Source organism: Narcine bancroftii, chromosome 1 (assembly GCF_036971445.1).
Source record: "Narcine bancroftii isolate sNarBan1 chromosome 1, sNarBan1.hap1, whole genome shotgun sequence".
Classification (NCBI taxonomy): domain Eukaryota; kingdom Metazoa; phylum Chordata; class Chondrichthyes; order Torpediniformes; family Narcinidae; genus Narcine; species Narcine bancroftii.
The window spans coordinates 22002501-22026834 of NC_091469.1; the positions used below are offsets into that span (position 1 = coordinate 22002501).

A 24334-nucleotide genomic window follows, 5' to 3' on the forward strand; every position below is an offset into this window, starting at 1 on the left:
TCCCACCTCAGAGCAGCTTCAAAGCCAATTTGCACTGAGGGTTACTTAATGTCTTGAGTAAAATTAATATTTTAAGGGTTAATCTGAATTATTTTCATGTGTAGTTCTTTCTCAGAATCAGAATCAAAATTTATGGTCATGACAAGTCACAAAATTTGATCTTTTGCAGCATCACAGTCCACACATTTAAAAAAAAACACATTGCAAAGTAAATAAAAATATTGCAAGAAAAAAATGAAGTAAGGTCATTTCTATGGTTCATTGTTCATTCATAAATCTGATGGCAGAGGGGAAGAAGCTGTTCTTGTGCCACTGAGTGCTTATCTTCAGGCTCTTGAAGCTTTTTTTCCCCCAATGGTAGCAGAGTGAAGAGGGCATGGCCTAGGTGGTAGGGGTTCTTGAGGATAAAGATTGCTTTCTTAAGACACTGCTTCTTGTAGGTGTTCTCAATGGACCAAAGACTCCATTGTGATGTCACAGGCCACATTAGCAACCCTCTGGAGTTACGAGTGACACACACACACACACACACACACACACACACACACACACACACACACACACACACACACACACACACACACACACACACACACACACACACACACACACACACACACACACACACTTGTTAGAATTAGATGGAAAACCCTTCCAAATCAAGAGTACAGATGCCATTGAAATGAAAAGGCTGCAGGAAAAAACATCACAAGGATGTTATTTGGACTGGCAGCCTTGAGTTACAAGGAGAGGCTGGATAGACTGAGACTTTTCTCCCTGAAGCATTGGAAGCTGAGTGATTACATTATGTAGGTACATAAAATTATTAGAAGTATATAATAAGGAACATAGTCACCATCTTTTCCAAGGGTAGAGGAGTCGAAAATTAGAGGGTATAGTTTTAAGTGAGAGGGGAAAGGTCTGAAAGGGGCAGCTTCTTCGCACGGAGGGTAGCAGGAAGCTGCCAGAGGAAGCTGTAGAAGCTGGTACAATTGCATAATTTAAAAGACATTTAGATGGGGACATGAATAGGAAAAGTTCGGGGGATATGGTCCAAACACACAACACAAATGGGTTGAACTCAGGTGGACATGGATGAGCTGTGCTGAATGGCTTGTTTCAGTGCTGTAAAACTATGAATGTCTAGAACTCATTCTGTTCTGACTGGTCTCGCACCCAAATGTAACGGTATTGCTGTCATTTTTGTCATGAGTGTTAGAATATCCACAGCCATAGAGCATCAAAAAAGCCCTTCAGCCACTATCCCCATTCTGATCTCCAATTATCCATTAACAATAATCCCATTTACCAGCACTTTGTTCATTCCCGTACATGGCTTTGCAATTCAAGTGCTCATCATGCTCTTCATAAATGTTGTCAAAGTAATACTTTCATCACTCACTCAGGCAGAGTGTTTCTGACACCAACCTCCTCTGGATGAAAGATTCTGTCAGATCTCCCTTACCTCTTCCTCCTTACCCTAAACCTGTTCTCTTATATTTTCTCATTGATGGATTAAGATTTCCTGTTATCTACTCTGTCTTCACACAAAGGAGACTGGAAACCTGGAATTCTCAGCCGAGAAAGCTATTAAGACCATGGCTCGATTGACAATGTTAGAAATGAGACTGATAATTTTTGTGAAGTAAATAACCAAGTGAGAGATGACACCTGAACCAGCCTCAAGATGCCAAATGGCCTTCTCCTATTCTAACCTCTTGAAAATTCTGCTGCCACATCTTAAATGCTGTGATTTTACTTGAGAATGAGTGACAAACAATAACAGCTGCAACAACATTTAGGATTATGGGCCTTTAAAGAGGTTTGATTACCACACCATATTTTGGTAAGCAAGGAGTTGCAAACCTCCCTCACTCCTCTACAGTTTCCTCAATATTTTCTAAGCTACTTTGAATGCAACTTCTCAGCAGCATCTGCATTTTGTATATACACAGTAACTTGAGTGCAGAAAGGACTCCTGAGGTGATAATCTGAGGACTTGGAGGTTAACCCTCTGAGGGCCTTTGCTGGGCAGACCATGACTTACTCCATCTGCCTCGGTGTTCCTTCAATCTGTCACTGCAGAAGGAACTTCACATTGTGCTTGGTGTATCTTAAGGTAAATAATCCCTCATATTTATGAGGCTATCTATCTATTATTATCAAAAAAAACAATGGGCACTTTTTCTTGTGATGCTGGTTCTTTTGATCTATTTTATTGGTGTCACTTTGATTTACTATTATTCAACATGCTGTTGTGTTAATGTCTCTCAGATTAACAATGGAACCTTTCCAAAATAGGCTGTAAAATGATAAGAGGCTTCATTGAGAAGTATGGAGGTAGAAGATAAGGTTTTTTTTTCTAGTCTAATAATATAAACTATCAAATCCATTGAGTTATACGATTTACTCATCTAATGCCTTTCAAGTGAACACAGCAGTCATTACCATTTACAAGATCAGGCAATTGGTTTTCGACTTAAAGGCAAACTGACCTTTTGTTCAGGCACAGTTGCCATTAGATGTCCCATGACACACTGGCTGTTTTAAGGTCAGCTTTTCCTCAAGTCTTGGAATTGAAGATAGTTCTTAGATGTCCTTAATGTAGAAAATAAATATCTCCTCTCCCTCCCCTTCCCATCAGGCAGAAAATACATGAGTTTGAAAGCACAAACCTCCAGATTTGAAGACAGTCTCTTTCCTGCTGTTAACAGACTCTTGAATGATCTCTCATTCATAAAATGATAATGCCTTGTGTTGTTTAATTGTACTTTTCTCTTTAACACCTGCAATTCTGTTTTATATGTGACATTCTGCTCTGCATTTTTGTTTTAATGTATCATCACCCTCTGCACCTTTGTTTTTATTCTTGCAGTACCTGTTACTAAGCATAGTTTGACTTGCCTGGATAACAAGCAAAACAAAGTTTTTCACTGTGCATGTGATAATAAAATTTCAATACAAGCAGCTTTAGAGTATTCATGCGTTTAACTTCAAATTTAAGAAGAACAAATACATTAAACTAATCACTATTTCACAATACTCTCGTCTTAGTAAGGAGAATACAATGAACCCACTCCAGTGATTTGAAGAGAAGAAACAGCCAACATCCCCAATGCAAAGTTAGGCACAGTACATAATTTGTTTTGGATGTGATGTTGAACCTCAGCCTTAATTGCTCTCTTGGGTGGATACAATAGATGTTGTTATCACAAAGGAGAGCAGTTTTCTGTAGTATACTATTCAAATTTACCCCTCAACCAATGGCCCTAGATCAGATTATCAGAGACTGACCCAAAACACTGACTATCTCTTTCCCTCCACAGATGCTCTCTGATCTGCTGAGTTCATCCAGAAGCTTGTTTAATGTTTGACCTTTCATAATAACATAACATAACAACAATTACAGCACGGAAACAGGCCATTAGGCCCTTCTAGTCCGCACCGAACCAAACACCCCTTTCTAGTCCCACCTCCCTGCACAATGCCCATAACCCTCCATCTTCTTCTCATCCATATACCTGTCCAACCTTTTCTTAAATAATACAATTGACTCCGCCGCCACTATTTCTCCCGGAAGATCATTCCACACGGCTACCACTCTCTGAGTAAAGAAGTTCCCCCTCATGTTACCTCTAAACCTCTGCCCCTTAATTCTTAACTCATGTCCTCTTGTTTTAATCTTTCCTCCTCTTAACGGAAATAGTCTATCCACATCCATTCTGTCTATCCCTTTCATAATCTTAAATACTTCTATCAAATCCCCTCTCAACCTTCTACACTCCAAAGAATAAAGACCCAATCTGTCCAATCTCTCCCCATACTCCAGATGCTTAAACCCAGGCAACATTCTGGTAAACTTTCTCTGCACTCTCTCCACTCCGTTTATATCCTTCCTATAATTAGGCGAAAAGAACTGCACACAGAACTCCAAATTAGGCCGCACCAACATCTTACACAATCTCAACATCACCTCCCAACTCCTATATTCCATGCAATGATTGATAAAGGCCAGCATACTAAAAGCCTTCTTCACCACCCTATTCACGTGAGTTTCTACCTTCAGGGAACGATGTACCGTCACTCCTAAATCTTTCTGCTCTTCTGTATTCCTCAATGCTCTCCCATTTACCACGTATGTCCTATTCTGATTCTTCTTACCAAAATGAAGCACCTCACACTTATCAGCATTAAATTCCATCTGCCATTTTTCAGCCCACTTTTCTAAGCAGCCCAAATCCCTCTGCAATCCTTGAAAACCTTCTTCATTATCCACTATTCCACCTATCTTAGTATCGTCTGCATATTTACTAATCCAATTCACCACCCCATCATCTAGATCATTAATGTATATAACGAACAACAATGGGCCCAATACAGATCCTTGAGGCACACCACTGGTCACCGGCCTCCAACCTGACAGACAATTATCCACTGCCACTCTTTGGCCTCTCCCTTTCAGCCAATGTTCAATCCACTTGACTATCTTAAAATTTATACCTAAAGACTGCACCTTCCTAACTAACCTTCCATGTGGTACCTTATCGAAGGCCTTACTGAAGTCCATATAGACAACATCCACTGCGCTACCCTCATCCACATTCCTAGTCACCTCTTCAAAAAATTCAATCAGATTGGTCAAACATGACCTTCCTCCCACAAATCCATGTTGAGTGCTCCTGATCAGACCCTGTCTATCCAGATGTTTATAAGTACTATCTCTAAGAATTTTCTCCATTAATTTACCTACCACAGACGTCAAACTTACAGGCCGATAGTTGCCATGCTTCCTCCTTGAACCCTTTTTAAATAAGGGTTTAAAATAAATAAAATCTATCCATCCATATTATTTGGTTCCTCCCTGTTGGAAAAAGTTCCATATTCTCACCAGTCCCTGGGTGAAATTCTAAATGAACTCTCATTAGAGATTATTGTAGCCGACTACTACAAAGAAACACACACTCACAGTGTGGGAGGTTAAGATCTGAGATTTATTGAGGCTGGAAAGGCTCCTTTTATACAGTTGATTGACTGTCAGCTGCATGAATAACAATAGTGGGCAGGAACATTCTTGCATGTGAATACCCTTCTTCCCCAGCCTGTTGTTGATCTGTTAGCTGGGCAGCTTGGCCAGTGCCATTTTAGGGCTGCTGGTCTTGTACTGTTCCAGCTTTCAACCGCACCAGTTCGCTGTGTTGATGGACGTGTTAGAGTGTGTTATGCTGCTGTTCACTACTGCGCACGACGTGTGATGTGCCGGCCTGTGACAGGCCGCCACATTATCTTATTTTTCTGTCTGAATTCAGAATCAGAATTCAGAACTTATTGCCATGAACAAGTCATGAAATTCAGTGTTTTGCGGCACATCATGGTGTAAACATTCATATTATAAAAACATTACAACATTACTGTAAAATATTAAAAATAATATGCATGAAAAGTGTCTTTGGTTCATTGATTATTCAGGAATCTGATGGCAGTGGGGAAGAAGCTGCCCTTGTGCCATCGAATGCTCATCTTTAGACTCCTGTACCTTTTTCCCGATGATAGTAGAGTGAAGAGGGCATTGCCTGGCTGGTGGGGGTTTTAAAAGAAAGAGGCTGCTTTTTTTATAGACACTGCCTCATGTAGATGTCCTTGGAGTGCCTGTGATGTCGCAGGCCAAGTTAACACCCATCTGAAGTTTATTCTTGTCCTGAGAGTTGCCGCCTCCATACCAGGCAGTGAGGCAACCAGCCAGAATTCTCTCCATAGTACACCTGTAGAAGTTCATGAGAGTCTTCAGTGAGATACTGAATCTCCTCAAACATCTCACAAAATAAAGCCATTGGTGAGCATTCTTTGTGATTGCATCAATGTGGAGGCTCCAGGATAGATCCTTGGAGATGTTGACACCCATAAATTTGAAGTTCTTGACCCTCTCCACCACTGAGCCATCAGTGAGGATTGGGTCGTGTGCCGCTGACTTTCTCCTGAAGTCCACAATCATCTCTTTGGTTTTGCTGATATTAAGTGCAAGGTTGTGGTCGTTACACCATTCAATGAGCTAATCTATCTCCCTCCTGTACACTTCCTCATTGCTGTTTGTTTTCAGATTTCAGATTTATTGTCAGAGTACATACATGACATCACATACAACACTGAGATTCCTTTGTCCCTGCAGGCATAGCAGAATTACCACTAATTGGTAGTGCAAGAATTAATTGCACACAGTGTGAACATGTAAACAATCAAAAGAATGTGAACAGATAATGAATGCAAACAAACAAATAAAGTGCAAATCAGTCCCTGATTGTGTTTGTCACTGCGGAATCTGTTGGGGGGAAGGATAGCAGCTTTTCCTGAACCTGGTGGTGTGAGCCTTGTAGCACCTATACTTCTTTCCTGATGGCAGCAGCAAGAACAGAGCATGTTCTGGGTAGTGAGGGTCATTGATGATTGCTGCTGCTCTCCAACGGCAGTTTTCACTGTAATTGTACTCAGTAGTGGGGAGGGTTTTTCCTGTAATGTCCTGGGCTATGTCCATTACCATTTAAAGGGCTTTATGCTCAGGAGTCTTGGTGTTCCCATACCAGACTGTAATGCAGCCAGTCAGAAAACTTTCCATCACACATCTGTAGAAATTTGCCACGGTTTCTGGTGTCATTGCAAATCTCCACAAACTCCTGAAGAAGTAGAGGCACTGTCATGCTTTCTTCACAATTCCATTGGTGTGCTGGGTGCAGGAAAGATCCTCTGAGATAGTGACTCCCAAGAACTTAAATTTGCTCACCCTCTCCACCTCTGATCCCCCAATGATCACTGGATTGTATACCTCTGACTTTCCTTCCCTGAAGTCAATAATCTTAGATTTAGTGACATTATTATTATTATTGGTGCATTATTCAGCCAAGTTTTCAATTCTGCTGACAATTGTGGTGTCATTGGCAAACTTGTAAATGGCATTGGAATTGTGCCTGACCACACAGTCGTGGGTGTATAATGAGTAGAGCAGTGGGCTAAGCATGCATCTTCTAGCTTAGCTCCTGCCAACAACATTTCAACAGGTTTCTTTTCAAATCCATTTCTTCAGGTATTGGGAGAGTGCTTGAGGCAGCCAGAGCACCTAACTTTTTCTCTGTAATACCTTGTATCTTCTGGTTGGAAACCCAGTGTCACTATAAATTACCATTTCTGATAAAGAGAGGTAGGAAAAAGCAAGTGACACAGTTGTGAGTGAGGAAACAGGTTGGGTAGGTCTCAAAGGCAAAGACTCTGGACACAGTTTTGATGGGGAAGGATATATTTGCAGAAGGCAAGTGTGGGAAATAGTAAAAGATACAATGTGTGTGTGTGCACACACACACTCACGCACACACACATACACACAAACATGCACACATGTGCGCACGGGCGCACACACACACACACACACACACACACACACACACACATGCACACACATGTACACACAAACACACACACACACACACACACACACATGCACACACATGTACACACAAACACACACACACACACACGCACACAGAGTTTACAGCAATTGTGGAAAAGTAATAGTGGACAATTAATAAACATGAGGAAAATAGCGTGGAAACAAAATAAACATACACACACACACACACACACACACACACACACACACACACACACAGAGTTTACAGCAATTGTGGAAAAGTAATAGTGGACAACTAATAAACATGAGGAAAATAGCGTGGAAACAAAATAAACATGCACGTACACACACACACACACACACACACACACACACACACACACACACACACACACACACACACACACACACACACACACAATGAACTGGTACATATAATGATCAAGAAAAATTCACTACGATGCCCCACCACCCCTTGGCGCAGTGCAGGCAGGCTCTATGCTACAAGGGACACTAATTATATGCTCCAAAGCCTTTCAACAGTGCACATCTTAGCAACAGTTTCTCCAGCACCCTTCCACATTTCTAGGCCTGGAGTAAAGCAGGGTGATCCCAAGATGGCAAATAACACATGGCACATTTATAGTGCTGGAGGGTCCAGCCCAGATCATTAGCATAATTGACTCGGTGCCAGGAGGATTAATCCAATTACAACAGACCAAGCCCAAGTACAGGCAGACTGGAGAGTGCAGTCCAGGCAATTTACATGGACCAACACCAAAGTGTGCATTAACGGGTGGGGCAGAACCAAACCTTGATTCGCAGCTGGTGTGTTCTCCAACTAGATTGGGGCAGTGCTGTCACTTGACGGCAAGAACCCTTCCCAATATAGGCACAATGTTGGATAATTCAGTTTTAACTCCTGCAATATGCAGAGTGTTTTTCCTCAAGCTTGGGCTTCATTATAACAGTGAAATTGCACTTGTTTCAGTTATTATTCCATAGTGTTGCCATACCAACATTAATCCTTAATTCTATATGAACCACTGCAACCAGTCACACTGATTAGTGGTTAGTGCAGTAGTTAGAGCAATGTTATTACTGTATCAGCAATTCAGGTTCAAATCCGGTGCTGTCTGTAAGGGGTTTGTACTTTCTCCATGTGTCTGCATGGGTTCCTCAGGGCACTCCAGTTTCCTCCCATCATCCAAATCTACAGGGTTGTTGGTTAATTTGGGGGTAATTGGATGGCACAGGTTTAATTGGCCAGAATCAGCTTCTACTGTGCTGTAAATAAAATATATAATGTAAAAATACTGGAAATAGGCAATCTAAAATACTCATGAGGCACAAAAATCAAGTTACTTGAAAACCATGAGCACAGGGGGTGCTACATTGTAAAGTCAATTCAATCTGTTAAAAGACTTGCCAAATTAAAACAGCATGAGGAGCAATTTCTTAATTAATTTTTAATAAATATTAATTTAGAGATACAGCATGGTAAAAGGCCCTTCTGGTGCTGCTCAAATATGCCTATGTGACCAACTAACCTACTAACTCCATACATATTTGGAATATGGGAGGAAACTGGAACAACTGGAGAAAACATGGTTACAAAGAGAACGTACAAAGACTTTGCAGACAGCGGTAGATTTGAACTCAGGTCGCTGGCACTTGAATAATGTTGGACTAATTATGACGGTAATCTTGTGGTCTATTTTCTGCTTGAAGAACAACATTAACTCCTTTAACACTGTTAAACATTAAAACGTTTTCCAGGTCTTCTATATTAAGATGGATTTTAAAGTGTGCCTTAAAGAAGGAAAATAAATCAAAGAGAGAATTCTTTGAAAGAGTCTATAAAGCATGGGTAAATGGAAACTTTCTTTTACTGAAGGTGGGAATTCAATTTCTAATGAGATATATCTCAATTATAAAACTTGATGTTATCTGTGCTCAAAATGTATCAATTCTCACAGTCTTTTCCTCAACATGCAAGGTAATTGGGCATGGTGAATGAGATTTATCAGCACCTTGCAGCCGCATTTCAATCTGCAAAATGTATAATAAATCAGACTGGTGAAATTGTCTCCATTCAGGGCTTTGGCTATTGTGAGTTTATTTAAATGGTACAAGAAAGCTCCACAAGGACAAAGGGAAACGTAGCTTACTACCAGCTCGAGGAGAAGAAGATTCATGAGGACAATACCGGGATTGGAAGGGTTGAGCAAAGATAGCATAGGCTGCACATTTTCCCTAGAATGTAGAAGGCTGAGGGGTCATCTTACAAAGGTACACTGCCTCCATATGTTTGGGGCAAATACACTTTTTCCCATTATTTTCCCCTGTGCTCCACAGTTTTAATTTTTTTAAATATATTTTATTTAAAATGTTTCCATACATGTAATTGATAAACTTTTAGTTAAAAACAGTGATAGTTAATTTTTTTTAAATTACAATGGTTGCATGATGGTTTTTACCACACCCTTGCCCTCACCTCCCTCCTTCCCTATATCCTCCCTCCTGCACAAAAACTATACTAAAGATATAATGAGATACAGTATTCTTTTTCTTCTTTGGCTTGGCTTCGCGGACGAAGATTTATGGAGGGGGTAAAAAGTCCACGTCAGCTGCAGGCTCGTTTGTGGCTGACCAGTCCGATGCGGGACAGGCAGACACGATTGCAGCGGTTGCAAGGGAAAATTGGTTGGTTGGGGTTGGGTGTTGGGTTTTTCCTCCTTTGCCTTTTGTCAGTGAGGTGGGCTCTGCGGTCTTCTTCAAAGGAGGCTGCTGCCCGCCAAACTGTGAGGCGCCAAGATGCACGGTTTGAGGCGTTATCAGCCCACTGGCGGTGGTCAATGTGGCAGGCACCAAGAGATTTCTTTAGGCAGTCCTTGTACCTTTTCTTTGGTGCACCTCTGTCACGGTGGCCAGTGGAGAGCTCGCCATATAATACGATCTTGGGAAGGCGATGGTCCTCCATTCTGGAGACGTGACCCATCCAGCGCAGCTGGATCTTCAGCAGCGTGGACTCGATGCTGTCGACCTCTGCCATCTCGAGTACCTCGACGTTAGGGGTGTGAGCGCTCCAATGGATGTTGAGGATGGAGCGGAGACAACGCTGGTGGAAGCGTTCTAGGAGCCGTAGGTGGTGCCGGTAGAGGACCCATGATTCGGAGCCGAACAGGAGTGTGGGTATGACAACGGCTCTGTATACGCTTATCTTTGTGAGGTTTTTCAGTTGGTTGTTTTTCCAGACTCTTTTGTGTAGTCTTCCAAAGGCGCTATTTGCCTTGGCGAGTCTGTTGTCTATCTCATTGTCGATCCTTGCATCTGATGAAATGGTGCAGCCGAGATAGGTAAACTGGTTGACCGTTTTGAGTTTTGTGTGCCCGATGGAGATGTGGGGGGGCTGGTAGTCATGGTGGGGAGCTGGCTGATGGTGGACCTCAGTTTTCTTCAGGCTGACTTCCAGGCCAAACATTTTGGCAGTTTCCGCAAAGCAGGACGTCAAGCGCTGAAGAGCTGGCTCTGAATGGGCAACTAAAGCGGCATCATCTGCAAAGAGTAGTTCACGGACAAGTTTCTCTTGTGTCTTGGTGTGAGCTTGCAGGCGCCTCAGATTGAAGAGACTGCCATCCGTGCGGTACCGGATGTAAACAGCGTCTTCATTGTTGGGGTCTTTCATGGCTTGGTTCAGCATCATGCTGAAGAAGATTGAAAAGAGGGTTGGTGCGAGAACACAGCCTTGCTTCACGCCATTGTTAATGGAGAAGGGTTCAGAGAGCTCATTGCTGTATCTGACCCGACCTTGTTGGTTTTCGTGCAGTTGGATAATCATGTTGAGGAACTTTGGGGGACATCCGATGCGCTCTAGTATTTGCCAAAGCCCTTTCCTGCTCACGGTGTCGAAGGCTTTGGTGAGGTCAACAAAGGTGACAAACAAGATGTGCTCCACACCAGGGTCATGCCTAGCGCGGAATGCCACACTGACCACCGGCTGGTTCGCTGCAAGCTCAACCTTCACTTCAAGCCAAAGCCCAGGAACAATAAAGCCCCCAGAAAGAGGTTCAATGTTGGAAACCTGCAGTCAGACGAAGCGAGAGGAAACTTCCAGGCAAACCTCAAAGCAAAGCTCGACGTTGCAACCCGCCTCACGGACCCGTCCCCTGAAACCCTCTGGGATCAGTTGAAGACTACCATACTGCAATCCACTGAAGAGGTACTGGGCTTCTCCTCCAGGAAAAACAAGGACTGGTTTGACGAAAACAACCAGGAAATCCAGGAGCTGCTGGCAAAGAAGCGAGCTGCCCACCAGGCTCACCTTACAAAGCAGTCCTGTCCAGAGAAGAAACAAGCCTTCCGTCGCGCATGCAGCCATCTTCAGCGCAAACTCCGGGAGATCCAAAATGAGTGGTGGACTAGCCTCGCCAAACGAACCCAGCTCAGCGCGGACATTGGCGACTTCAGGGGTTTCTACGAGGCTCTAAAGGCTGTGTACGGCCCCTCACCCCAAGTCCAAAGCCCGCTGCGCAGCTCAGACGGCAAAGTCCTCCTCAGCGACAAGATCTCCATCCTCAACCGATGGTCAGAACACTTCCAATCTCTTTTCAGTGCCAACCGCTCAGTCCAAGATTCCGCCCTGCTCCAGCTCCCTCAACAGCCCCTAAGGCTAGAGCTGGATGAGGTTCCCACCCTGGATGAGACATATAAGGCAATCGAACAACTGAAAAGTGGCAAAGCAGCAGGTATGGATGGAATCCCCCCAGAAGTCTGGAAGGCTGGCGGCAAAACTCTGCATGCCAAACTGCATGAGTTTTTCAAGCTTTGTTGGGACCAAGGTAAACTGCCTCAGGATCTTCGTGATGCCACCATCATCACCCTGTACAAAAACAAAGGCGAGAAATCAGACTGCTCAAACTACAGGGGAATCACGTTGCTCTCCATTGCAGGCAAAATCTTCGCTAGGATTCTACTAAATAGAATAATACCTAGTGTCGCTGAGAATATTCTCCCAGAATCACAGTGCGGCTTTCGCGCTAACAGAGGAACCACTGACATGGTCTTTGCCCTCAGACAGCTCCAAGAAAAGTGTAGAGAACAAAACAAAAAGAGATACAGTATATAGTTATATAAAGTACACAAAAAAAAGAAAAAAATAATTTCCTGGATCGCTCGATGGGTTGGTTCACACATTAGGATCCCACTGTGTTTGTAAGGCCGTTTTAGGGAAGAAGATTAACACAGGTTTCAAGAGGCTGGAAGTACATTTTTACATATTGATCCCTAAACTCTGCATACACTGGTCCAAATTTGCAAAAAGGAGGCGTATTTATTTCTTAAATTATATGTAATTTTCTCCAATGGAATACAACTTTTGAATTTCTGCATTTCATCTTTCCATTCCTAAAAATGCATCTGATTTCCAAGTTTATGCAATACACTCCCTTGCCTCCGCTAATGCTACTTTGATAAATTTTGTTTGGTACATTGATAATTTTAATTTGCGTCTTGTTCCTTCTATGTTTCCCAATAAATATAAGTCTGGATTTTGTGGAAATACAGTACTTACAATTTGCTCTAAAACATTTCCCAAGTCCATGTTACTTCAGAACGTGTCCAAGTAGAATGTAAAAAAGTTCCAATTTCTTCACCACATCTAAAACATTTATCTGATATATCTGATTTCATTCTATTTAATTTTTGCATCACTAAATATAATTGATACAGGCAATTACACAGTTTTAAATTTGTTATTGAGCCATTCACAAACAAATGCACATCCCATATTTTATTCAAGGTTATTTATATACATTTTGGTTTGACCATGCAGAAATTACCACACGTTTTGTACATGGTCTCCTCATTTCAGGGCCATATAATATTTGGGACATAGCAATGATGTCTATATTAGTTATGTTTAATACTTTGTTGCATATCCCTTGCATGCAATGATTGTATGAAGTCTGTGATCCATAGACATCACCAAGTGCTGAGTATCTTCTCTGGTGATGCTCTGCCAGGCCTCTACTGCAGCCATCTTCAGCTCCTGCTTGTTTCAGGGTCTTGTTCCCTTAGGTTTTCTCAATTAGATTTAGATTGGGTGACTGACTTGGCCATTCAGGATTTTTCCCATTTTTAGCTTTGATAATCTCCTTTGTTGCTTTAGTAGTAAGTTTGAGATTATTGACTTGCTGTAGGATGAGACACCATCCAATGAGTTTGGAGGCATTTGCTCAAAATTGAACAGATAAGCGATTTATACACATCTCAGAATTAATTTTGACATTGCCATCGGTAATTGCATCATCAATGAAGATCAGTGCGCCAGTACCTGTGGCAGCCATACATGCCCAGGCCATGACACCTCCACCACCGTGTTTCAAAGATGAGGTGGTAAGCTTTGGATCTTGGGCAGTTCCTTTACACCTCTACATCATTAATCTGATGCAGGTTAATCTTGGTTTCATATGTCCATAAAACCTTTTTCCAGAATTTTGCAGGCTCTTTTAAATACTTCTTGACAAACTGAATTCTGGCCATTCTGTTTTTGTGCGAACTAGTGGTTTGCATGTTGCAGTGTAGCCTCTATTTCTGCTCATCAAGTCTTCTGTGGACAGTAGTCATTGACACATCTACACCTGTCTCCTGAAGAGTGTTTCTGATCTGTTGGACAGGCATCTGGGGATTTTCCTTCATTATGATGAGAATTCTTCTGTCATTACCAGTGGAGGTCTTCCTTAGACTACCATTCCCTTTGCAATTACTGAACTCACCAGTACGCTCTTTCTTCTCAATGAATGTTCCAAACAGTTAATTTTGGTCATCCTAAGGTTTGAGTAATGCCTCTTACTGTTTTATTCTTGTTTTTTAGCCTCATAATGGCTTCTTTGACTTTCATTGGCACAACTCTGATTTTCATGTTGAAAAATGGCAACTGCAGATTCCAGCGGTGATCAAAAGCAGAGAAGCATACCTAGCTCTCTTATACTTGCACCAATAAAGCAATTAAAATATTTCAGACCTCACAAACATCTGTGAAGCCAAATGTCCCAAACATAATGGGGCACTGAAACAAGGGGACTATGTTGTAAAAAGTGCTGTAATTGTTACATGATCAAACCAAAGTGTATAAAAATAACCTTGAATCAAATCTGGAATGTGCACTTTAATCACGTGTATTGTTTGATTACAAATTTAAAACTGTGGAGCACATGGACAAATAAATAAAAAAATAGAGTCTTTGTCTGAAACATTATGGTGGGTACTGTATATAAAATGATGAGATAAGGTGAATGATCAGTCTTTTTCCAGCATAAGGGAGTCCACCATTACACGGTATAGAACTAATGTGATACGGGAAAGATTAAAAAGGAGATCTGATGGGCACATTTTTTCACACAGAGGGTAGTTGGCATAATTATTGAATGAGCTGCCAGAGGAAACTATAAAGGCAAGTACAATTGTGATGTTTAACAATATTTGGACAGAAGCTTGGAAAGGAAAGGTTTTGAGAGATATGGGCCAAATACAGAGAAATATAACCAGCTTGGATTGACAATATGATTGGCATAAACAAGTTGGTCCAAAAGGCCTGTTTTTATGCTATATCACTCTATGACTCAAATGAATTTTTAAAACTCATTAAGGTAAAGGATTAATCAATTTTACAAAACAGATGCTGTTCCTGTCATCCACCAAACCCAGAGAGTGGGTGTGGATTTTACACTTGAGTTCCTGGCCAATAGCTAATCCACACTGGGTGATATCCTGTCCATCATTTTCATTATTATCGCCATCAGGCTTATGGTTGTCACTGTTCCTACCCAAAGATCATTCAAGTGACCAGATGAGGTAACGGCACTTCAAAGCAAGGGTCTTATCTCTGAGATGGTGACGCTGAAGGCAGCATTTCCTCCTGCGACCCAGCCAATTCAACACAGACACCGGATTAAACCTCATAATCTCGTGATCTCCGTATCTCTACACTATGTCAGAAAGCCCAAGGACCAACCTGGGAGAAGTATAGATGAATTTGGAAGTAGAGTTATTGAGAATCATTGAGAGATAATATAAATCACTCCTTATCTAACCCACACACCAAATTTTCAGTTTGTATTATTCACTCAAAGGATGTCAACATCACTGACAAGCCCAATAGTTCATACCCATCCTTAATTATTGGTAGTCAACCACACATTTTTATGTAACCAGGCTTTGTAAGGATGAAGATCATAAGGGAATGAGACAGGTTTTTTAAAGGGGGGATTTGATGGAGGTGTTCAAGATTTTAAAAGGGACAGAGTCAACGTGGATAGGCTTTTTCAATTAAGAGTGGGGGAGATTCAAACTAGAGGGCATGGTTTGAGATTGAAGGGGGAAAATTATAAGGGGAACATGAGGGGAAATTGCTTCACCCAAAGGGTGGTTGGGATGTGGAATAAGCTTCCAGCAGAGGTGGTTGAAGCAGAGACGTTATTTACATTTAAGGAAAGACTGGATAATTACATGGAGGGGAGAGGATTGGAGGGGTATGGACCAGGTGTTGGTCAGTGGGACTAGAAGGGTGGGGATTTGTTCCGCATGGACTAGTAGGGCCAAACTGGCCTGTTCTGTGCTGTGTATGGTGATATGGTGGTGATATGGACAAGGCTGATACTCAGGTAGATGGTGTGGTGAATTGGAATGTTGGCCTTCATAAATCGGGGTATTGAATTCAAGAGTTGGGATGGGAGGTTATGATGAAATTGTACAAGGCATTGGTGAGGCCAAATTTGGAGTACTGTGTACAGTTTTGGTCACCAAATTATAGGAAAGATATAAACAAAACAGCGAGAGTGCAGAGAAGGTTCACGAGAATGTTGACAGGATTTCAAGGTTTGAGTTAATTTTGTAAATAACTCTCGGGTTGTGCAGACTGGGGCTTTTTTCTCTGGAGCGTAGAAGATTGAGGGGGGACTTGATAGAGGTGTTTAAGATTTTAAAAGGGACAGACAGAGTAAATGTTCTGAGCTGTAAGTGGTTATATATGGTTATAACACTTCTCCAACAACCCCAAAGATCCATCTGCATCAATGAAACAGCACATTGTTGCAGTACTACAACTGTGAATATTTATCTATCCTCCTATATTTATTTATTTCCTCTGATAGTGCATTGTATTATATACTTAGTTTATATTTATAGACTTTTAGAGTGTTTTACAAACCTGTAGAGCTGTAGCAAATAAGATCTTTAGTGCACCTGTAAACCCTCCTCATCATCTTCATTTCTGATATTCGCTTTGTAACTTTAGAATTGATTTACATGTTACATGTCTTAATGCCACAGTGGAAGTCAAAACCCTTTCTTTGGGTCAGTGAAGCAACTCCCTGGACACTATCCCAGTAGTTTAACCACTGCATTGCACAGCAGGTCATGCAGCATCCATAGAAAGTAATAGGCAGTTGGGATTTCATACTTTCCATGCATGATCTGCTGAATTTTTCCAGCACCTTTGAATGCTGCACTTGTCCACAGCATCTGCATACTTGTTGTTTACCTCAACTTAACCCACTGTGTTGTTTACTCCAGATTCAACCCTCAAGAGAGGCACCAACTAAAGAAGGACTGATTTCATGTTGTAGTGAAATGAATTGTAATATTCACTCATCTTGCTTGTTGTTTCCTTTTATTTCATTTGTTTTTCTTCTGGGACTGAGGACATGCCCACCCTAACCTGCCAGGCATGTCTTCCTGCTCTGTATTTCACAACTCTTACATTCTTTAGTCCATGTTCTCACTCTCTAACAGCTACCGTTCACTCACTGACCAGACAATTTTGAGTCAAACTTATCTCCATGGTCTCTTGGGTTTTACCCAATCAATGTCATCTTCCCCTCTTCTCCCTGCAGTTTACCAAGTTTCTTTTCTCCCATTCCCAATTATGATGAAAGATCTTCGACATGAAATGTTTATTGTTTCTCCACCCTCAGATGCTATCTGACCCATTGAGTATTTCCATCATTTTATGCATTTATTATGAACTTGGTCTGACTTCTGCATTATTCCAGCCCTGATTAAGACCTGTTTGAGCACATTGTTCATACCAACTCAATTGGTTAGGAAATGGCAGGCAAACCAAGGGATCCTGAAAGAGGGCAAATAAAAGGCTGGCCAAAATTAACGGTGGAGAACCTTGACTCCATTATTTTTATTTCCACAAACATTGACAACATCAGGTATAAATAGTTACAGATGATCAAATATTATTCAGCATATTACACAAAATGGGTATTTAATTGAAATTAACACAGATCATGTGGCTGCATAAATATTGTTTTAAATAATTTCACAATAAATACATTTAATTTAGTCAGTTTGCAATGCCTGTGTGTCATTCTTTAATCATCCTTTTTGAGCATTTCCAAAATTAAATTCAGGCATTTTGGACATGAGTACACTCTTTGGCTAGTTTAAACCAAAGCTTTCACCTTGTCACAACACTGAATGAAATCATTTTATTTTTTATGGCTATAGAGGAACACCTTCAGCCCCTTAGCTTTTCTGAATGCTATAATCGAATCATCGTTCACCTTCAGGCAGTGAATTCCACAACATGACTACTTGTTGTGAGAAAACTTTCATTCTTATGACTCCTTTGGTTCTTTTGTCAATCACTTCAAATCACCTCTGGTCTATAATTATTTTCCCAATAAAAAACATTTCATCATTATTAATTTCATCCAGAATATACTGGATTTTGAACACTGCAGCTAGTGTATCCATTCTTTCAACACAAGCGGTCCCTGATCCATGGGACCAATATAGAAAATATCCTCTGTGTCCTTCTAAGTAGGAAAATTCTTTACAAAATTAAATAGGATTAATAATAACTAAGTTTGGAATGAAAAATAAGTAAGATTGTTGTCTACATTGAGAACTGGGGCACATTTTGACTGCCTATACTATTGTTATAAATAACAGAAAACTAACACTATTGTGTTTACAATGGAAAGGCTTTCATGGTTGCACACAAGATGAGGAGAGATAGTTCTCTGTTGAACTGTAAAGCAGGCAGTTATTGCTGGTGATCAGAGTCTCAAAGCCTTTGCAAAGCCTTTGTACATGAACATGATCTCACCCTTAACTTGCCGCCCCACCCCACTCCCAACCATTCCAGTACAGTGTTTTACAATCTTAAAGGAGCATTCTTGGCACAAAAAATAAATTCAGGTAATGTTTGCCTTGTGCATTCAAAACACAGTATTGCAAAATATTATATTACAACTTTCAATCCACAAGAACAATATTATTTGTTCATAATAATTAGAAATAGCAAATGCAGAATAAAATGTCATGATCACAGCCTGGTTTACTAAACTGTCATGTTAATTCTAAAAGTCATTCACTTTCTCTGAACTGAGCAATAATCTCATTTAGATAGACTATACCTCCATTGAGTGCAGGCATCATATGCCAATACTAAACTGTTAAACATTAAGAGCTACATAAATGCAGAAAATGGGAGGTACCCTTGCAGTATATTGCACAACAATTCCACATTCTTTTGCCAGTGAATGTCACAAAGCGCAGAATATGTCTTGTGGAAAACAAGTGAGAAAGTGCTCCTTTATACAAATCTCTTATATAAATTGACTGATGTTAATTTTCATTGAATCCAACAATACTGTTCATGCACAGACCTTGTTTTCCCTTCGCAGTCTCAGTTTATGGAAGACATCAAAGACAGGCAGACTCCTTTGATACAACAAAATCATTAATGCCTCATACATCAGATGTGAAAGAAAACTAACATTCAGTTTAATACACACCCAGATCAACCCTTAAATGTAAATCCACACATTATGTTAACTACAGGAATTACCCAAGAGATTTTTAGCTTATTGGTGCCATTATTCTACTGTTCATCTATTTATTTTTAAAAGGCTATTTCTGTGGTAAAGTGTTTCACCTCGGTCAATAAATGGGAAATCAGTGAAAACAAACAAACCCCAAGATACATGAATAAAGACATTTGGTCACACACGTGTCTAATGTGTCAAAACCTGCAGATTGTTCAACAACGCAAATTGATTAAGGTACAAAATTGCAGTGCTGGGGATCACTGTGTGATCATTGGATTGGGAAAGTCCCTCAGGTGAGCTCACTGACCCCTCCATCCAACTGCTGCAACAGCCTGTCAGGGGTGATGGGACAATATTCTCACATTCTGAGCCACCTTCTCCTTGGGACCCCTGTGGACGAATTTCAGGAAAAGATCCGGCTGTACTCTCTTCACTAATTCCTTGATCTTTCAGCAACTTGACCAGAAAATCAATGTATTTCATTGCCAGACGAAGAATTTCATTCTTGCTGAGTTTCTTATCCGGAGGGTGTGTGGGCACCAGCTTCCGCAGCTCGGCAAAGGCGCTGTTCACATTTTGTTGCCTCCATCTCTCCCTGGTGTTGCTAAAAACTTTTCTTGTCATCCTGCCTTGATCCTCTGCAATAATAAGAACAACTAAAACATTTTAACATGGGGTCACTGTTGTAATAGAGGAAGCATAGCAGCCAATTTGCACAAAGCAAGCTCCCACAATCTGCAATGCAATAACAACCAAATCGCATGAGATTGAGTGAGGAGTAATGATCCATTTCAGACTAATGAGGAGGATACTTCCATTCTTCTCCACAATAGTACTGTGGGATCTTTTGGGAGGACATATGGGTCCTGGTTTAACATCATAGTCCACAAATGTTACCTCTTGCCTTGTGTGAGAATCTGTAAGTACCACTCTTAGACCATCAATATGGCTTACAGGCTCATGCTTACTGAATGAGAGTTGAATGCATAAACTTCTTTCTCAAATCACGACTTAAATGGGAGAAGGACATGGGAGTTCAATCTGAAGGATCGTTGGAGAAATATACTAAGACAAAGTTAGTAAATGTTAGGTACAGACTGGTGACTTATAATTTTATACATCAATTATATTTGACCCCAGAACGTTTGAAAATATATAGGCTGAGTGCTTGAGATGTGTTTTCGGTGTAATGAGAAAAAAGGCACGGTTTTGCACTCAGTATGGTCTTGTAATAAAATTAGGGGTTTTTGGTCTAGATTAAGAGATTGTTTAAAAACATTTTGAAAATGAAATTTTCTTTAGATCCAAATATCTTTTTAATTGGAGATGTTAGTGAAATGGGCTTGATATATAAATTGGATACATTTCAAATGGTATTTTTGCGATTAGCTTTAGCAGTAGCAAGGAAATGTATAGCTGTTTCACGGAAGGACCAAATGAAGCTTAACTTACAAAGATGGTATATGGAAATGAGGTCATGTATACCAATGGAGAAGAAAACATAATTTAAGGGATAAATATTATGTATTTAAAAGGATTTAGAGCCCATATTTGTATCATTTTAATTTGAAAATTTAAAACTGGTCTTGAGTGCCGCTGAATCTCCTTATCATATAGTAAATGAATGATGTTAGGTGTTCTCCTTACTATTTCTTCTCTTTAGCTATTCTTTTCTATGGGGGGGGGTAGGGGATTTAGAGTTAGGATAGAGGGAGTGGGTAGGTTTAGGGTGGGAGGGAGGATTGGGGATTTTTTAAAGGATTTTCTGTAGTTCTTTATAATTTATTTTTCTGTAACCATGTTTAATTTTGAAAAATTGTTAATATTTCAGCTATGTAACTGTGGTTATTACCTTTTCTTCCAATAATTAAAATATTTTTTAAAAACTTCTTTCTCAGTGGCACCAATTCACAATGCTGCCCAAAGTGTTTGGTGATTTTGCATTGCTGAGTAAATCAATAGCCAATGTACAGCATTGATGGTACCTCTTTGCAATTTTAAAGTAAACACCACTGAGTTATTTATCTGTCATCTGTTCTCTTGAATCCTTAGTACAAGACCAGGTCAGTGTCACAATCTGCATTGAGGGAAAATAGGATGGGGACATCATTGCAAATTCATTATTATATCAGAGCTGAAAGAGTTAAATCATGAGGACTTGGTTTGAGTATAAAAATTAAAGGGTGATCTTATTCAGTTGGCTAAAGTGATAAAAATGATTTTGCACAGGGAATAACTATTTCCAGAGGAGCAAAGCCAGCAGAGAAAAGGGGAAACATTAAAATAAGACTGGTGTGACACCAGGAAATCTCTTCACACAAAGGGTCATGAAAACTTACAACTTGATCCCTCTACTGAGGCACAGGTTCATTGAAGCTGAAAACTGAGATCAGCAAAATACTGTTAGACAAATTAGTAAAATATTTTGGAAACTAGTTGAATAGAGAGAGATGAAGAACAAATTTATGGGGACTAACTATCTGGTAGACCTGGTTGGAGAAGATAAGTAGCCTCTTCATATTCATTTGCACAAATTTTATATTGGTCTGATATAAAATATTACAGAAAATCACCTTGAAATATTTATTCATTGTTGTAAAGACTTATACAGTTCTTTTGTGGGATGTTGGCTTCCCTTAGTATATGTCCAACAGCTATCAGGCAGTTCCTTCACGAACCAGGCACTCCTCCGACATCATAAAAGGATTGGCTGCACTCTTGCTAAAACAATGTTTTGTTTTGCATTAAGATGACTGTGGATATTTAGTATCTATCTTTTTTTGCATTTATTGGCTATTTTTAATTCATCTAAGTATACTATGGTAGTTGTTTTTGTAGCTGTACCTTTTTTATGAAGTATCTGTTTGGCTGCAGCAAGTTAGAATTTCAGTCCTTGTGCACATTTTACAATTATATGACATTATTATCATTAACTTAACATTTATTTCTTGGTCCTACTTTCCCTGGGGAAGATCTTGAATGACTGCAGTCCATGTGGAGGGGGTCCTCCTACAGAGCAGTTGAGGAGGGAGTTCCAGGATTTTTATCCAAGGATAAAGATGATGTGCGACTTGCAGGTGATGATCTTTCTGCAGGATTTATGGTTTTACTTTAAGCCTGTTAATTGTACATCCATTGGTTAAGCCACGCATGGACATAGGTACCAGAACTATTAGAATGTAGCACACTAAATTACTATTGTTTATTTCAGATTTAGTGGGTTTTTTTTTGGCTTGAGTTAAATCAGGAAGACTGCATAATCACACTGTTAGCTCCGCATAGATACAGATTACAGATTATCTACGTATAACTGTTAGATTGATCCTTTCATTTAAAAAAAAATTGACTCAATTGGTAGGTAGCTTGTTTAATGGTGACAGGAAATACAGGACGTGGTGGCAAAATGAAGTCATTCTGACACTCCAATCACAAAAATGGAACAATTTATCACACAAGAACCCACTCCTTATGTCAGTACAGCTGACACAGAATATAGAGTTCCTAAACATATTATTCCAGACAGATTGAGATTGGAGATCTTACTGCATTGCCACAGAATCACAATATATTAGTGTCATTAAATGAGATGCCTTTAAGGTATCTAAAACGGTTCTTTCCATCCCATTTGAATTAATGCAAAATAAACATGTTTTTAATTTAAACAAAAATAGCTCAAACAAGCAAAAATGCTGGAGACATTGGTTATAGCAGTTTCGTGGGAGGAAATAATTGTATCTACCTGTGATGCAGCAGGCGGTCTCGTTCCATTATTTTTCCAGACTAATGCTTTCAAAAGCTATAGATTCGATAATCTTGAGCAAAGACTGACAATTTCTACCCCAAAACGCTGTCAGACCTGCTGAGTTCCTCCAGCAATTCTTTGTTTGCAATTGCTTTGAAAGCTGCATCTCATCCATCCCCTTACCTGTTATAATAAGTGATGGTTTCGCGCCTGCCAGAGATGGAGTGGCTGGAAAAGTTGGCGTTGTGTCCTGCCCTGGGCGAGTGTTGCGGAACTGTGAAAGCTCCTCTGCAGAGCCGTCATACGAAGGGAATGGGGTTGGGGGCGCGGTGCGAGGGAAAGGCTCCTGTCATTTATACCATGCCTGTCCCTTTGTTTGACATGTGTCACTACTTTGTAATACAAGTGAATTTATTTCAGCCTCCTGAGGGACCATCAGTAAGAAATGCTTCGTCCCTGCCCTGGACCTTGACATCTTCCTTACACCAAGGGCGGTGGGGGAGGCGTTGCATCTTCGGCAAATATACAAGAGTGTCAGGTGCCTTGTGAAGTGAGTGCTGTTTTTGGGAAGATTGAAAACCAAGACCACTCTCGCATTTGGAGTATTGGCGCATGGATTCACGCCATCGAAGCTGTGGCCAAAACCAGGTCGAAACTTCCAGCCGCCCCGTTTACATCTGCAGCATCTGAGAGCGAAAACTGATATTTCAGACAGCCTTCTGCCTCGACCTGTGATATTGCCAGAACTTGGGACCATCAACAAACTACACGCTTCCTGATCTTGGAACTTGCAGAACCTTTTGCATTGATTCGGTTTATAAATTATAGTCTGGTTTTTAACATACATTTCAGCTCATGCAAATAAAACAAGCACAATATCTTGAGGAAGGTTTCATGTCCGAAAAGTCGGTGATATATCTATGGACGCTGCGAGAGTTTCTCCAGCATTTTTTCATACTACCGCTAGAACAGTCATGTTAAAACATCAGGCAAAAAAAAATATGATTTTCGGCTAAAAAATTAAATGACCAATTCTTATCGTTTGCTTGACTTGTCTCTAATTTTACTATTAATTCTCCTCTCCCTTTAAATGCTTTGTTTGAAAGTGACAGCTTGCTACGGCTTTTTACCTTGTGGAGTAGGAATTTACATAATCCGATTACAGCGATTATCATGAGGTTGCAAAAACTGCCCATGGGTTTGAGTTAAATCATCAAGAAAAGATCTTTACTATTCATTGCACTCTGCACAGTAAAAGACCGCACCTGCAATTCTGCCCGACACACTTCCAAGACTCTAGTAGGCTCTAATATTTAGGGAGGGAAAAGCCTGCTTCGCTTTTAATTGATTCAT

General features: G+C 40.5%; 1 long non-coding RNA gene across 2 annotated transcripts; it reads left to right on the plus strand.

Annotated features, from left to right (window-relative positions):
- The first annotated feature begins 547 nt into the window (after positions 1-547).
- Positions 548-24024, plus strand: LOC138764155 (uncharacterized). Of its 2 annotated transcripts, XR_011358036.1 has the most exons (6): positions 548-813; positions 1554-1846; positions 1956-2119; positions 9173-9290; positions 22212-22316; positions 23402-24024. It is a non-coding gene; the product is annotated as an uncharacterized lncRNA (long non-coding RNA). The 2 variants fall into 2 exon arrangements; XR_011358020.1 differs by lacking the exons at positions 1554-1846; positions 1956-2119; positions 9173-9290.
- Positions 24025-24334: the final 310 nt, after the last annotated feature.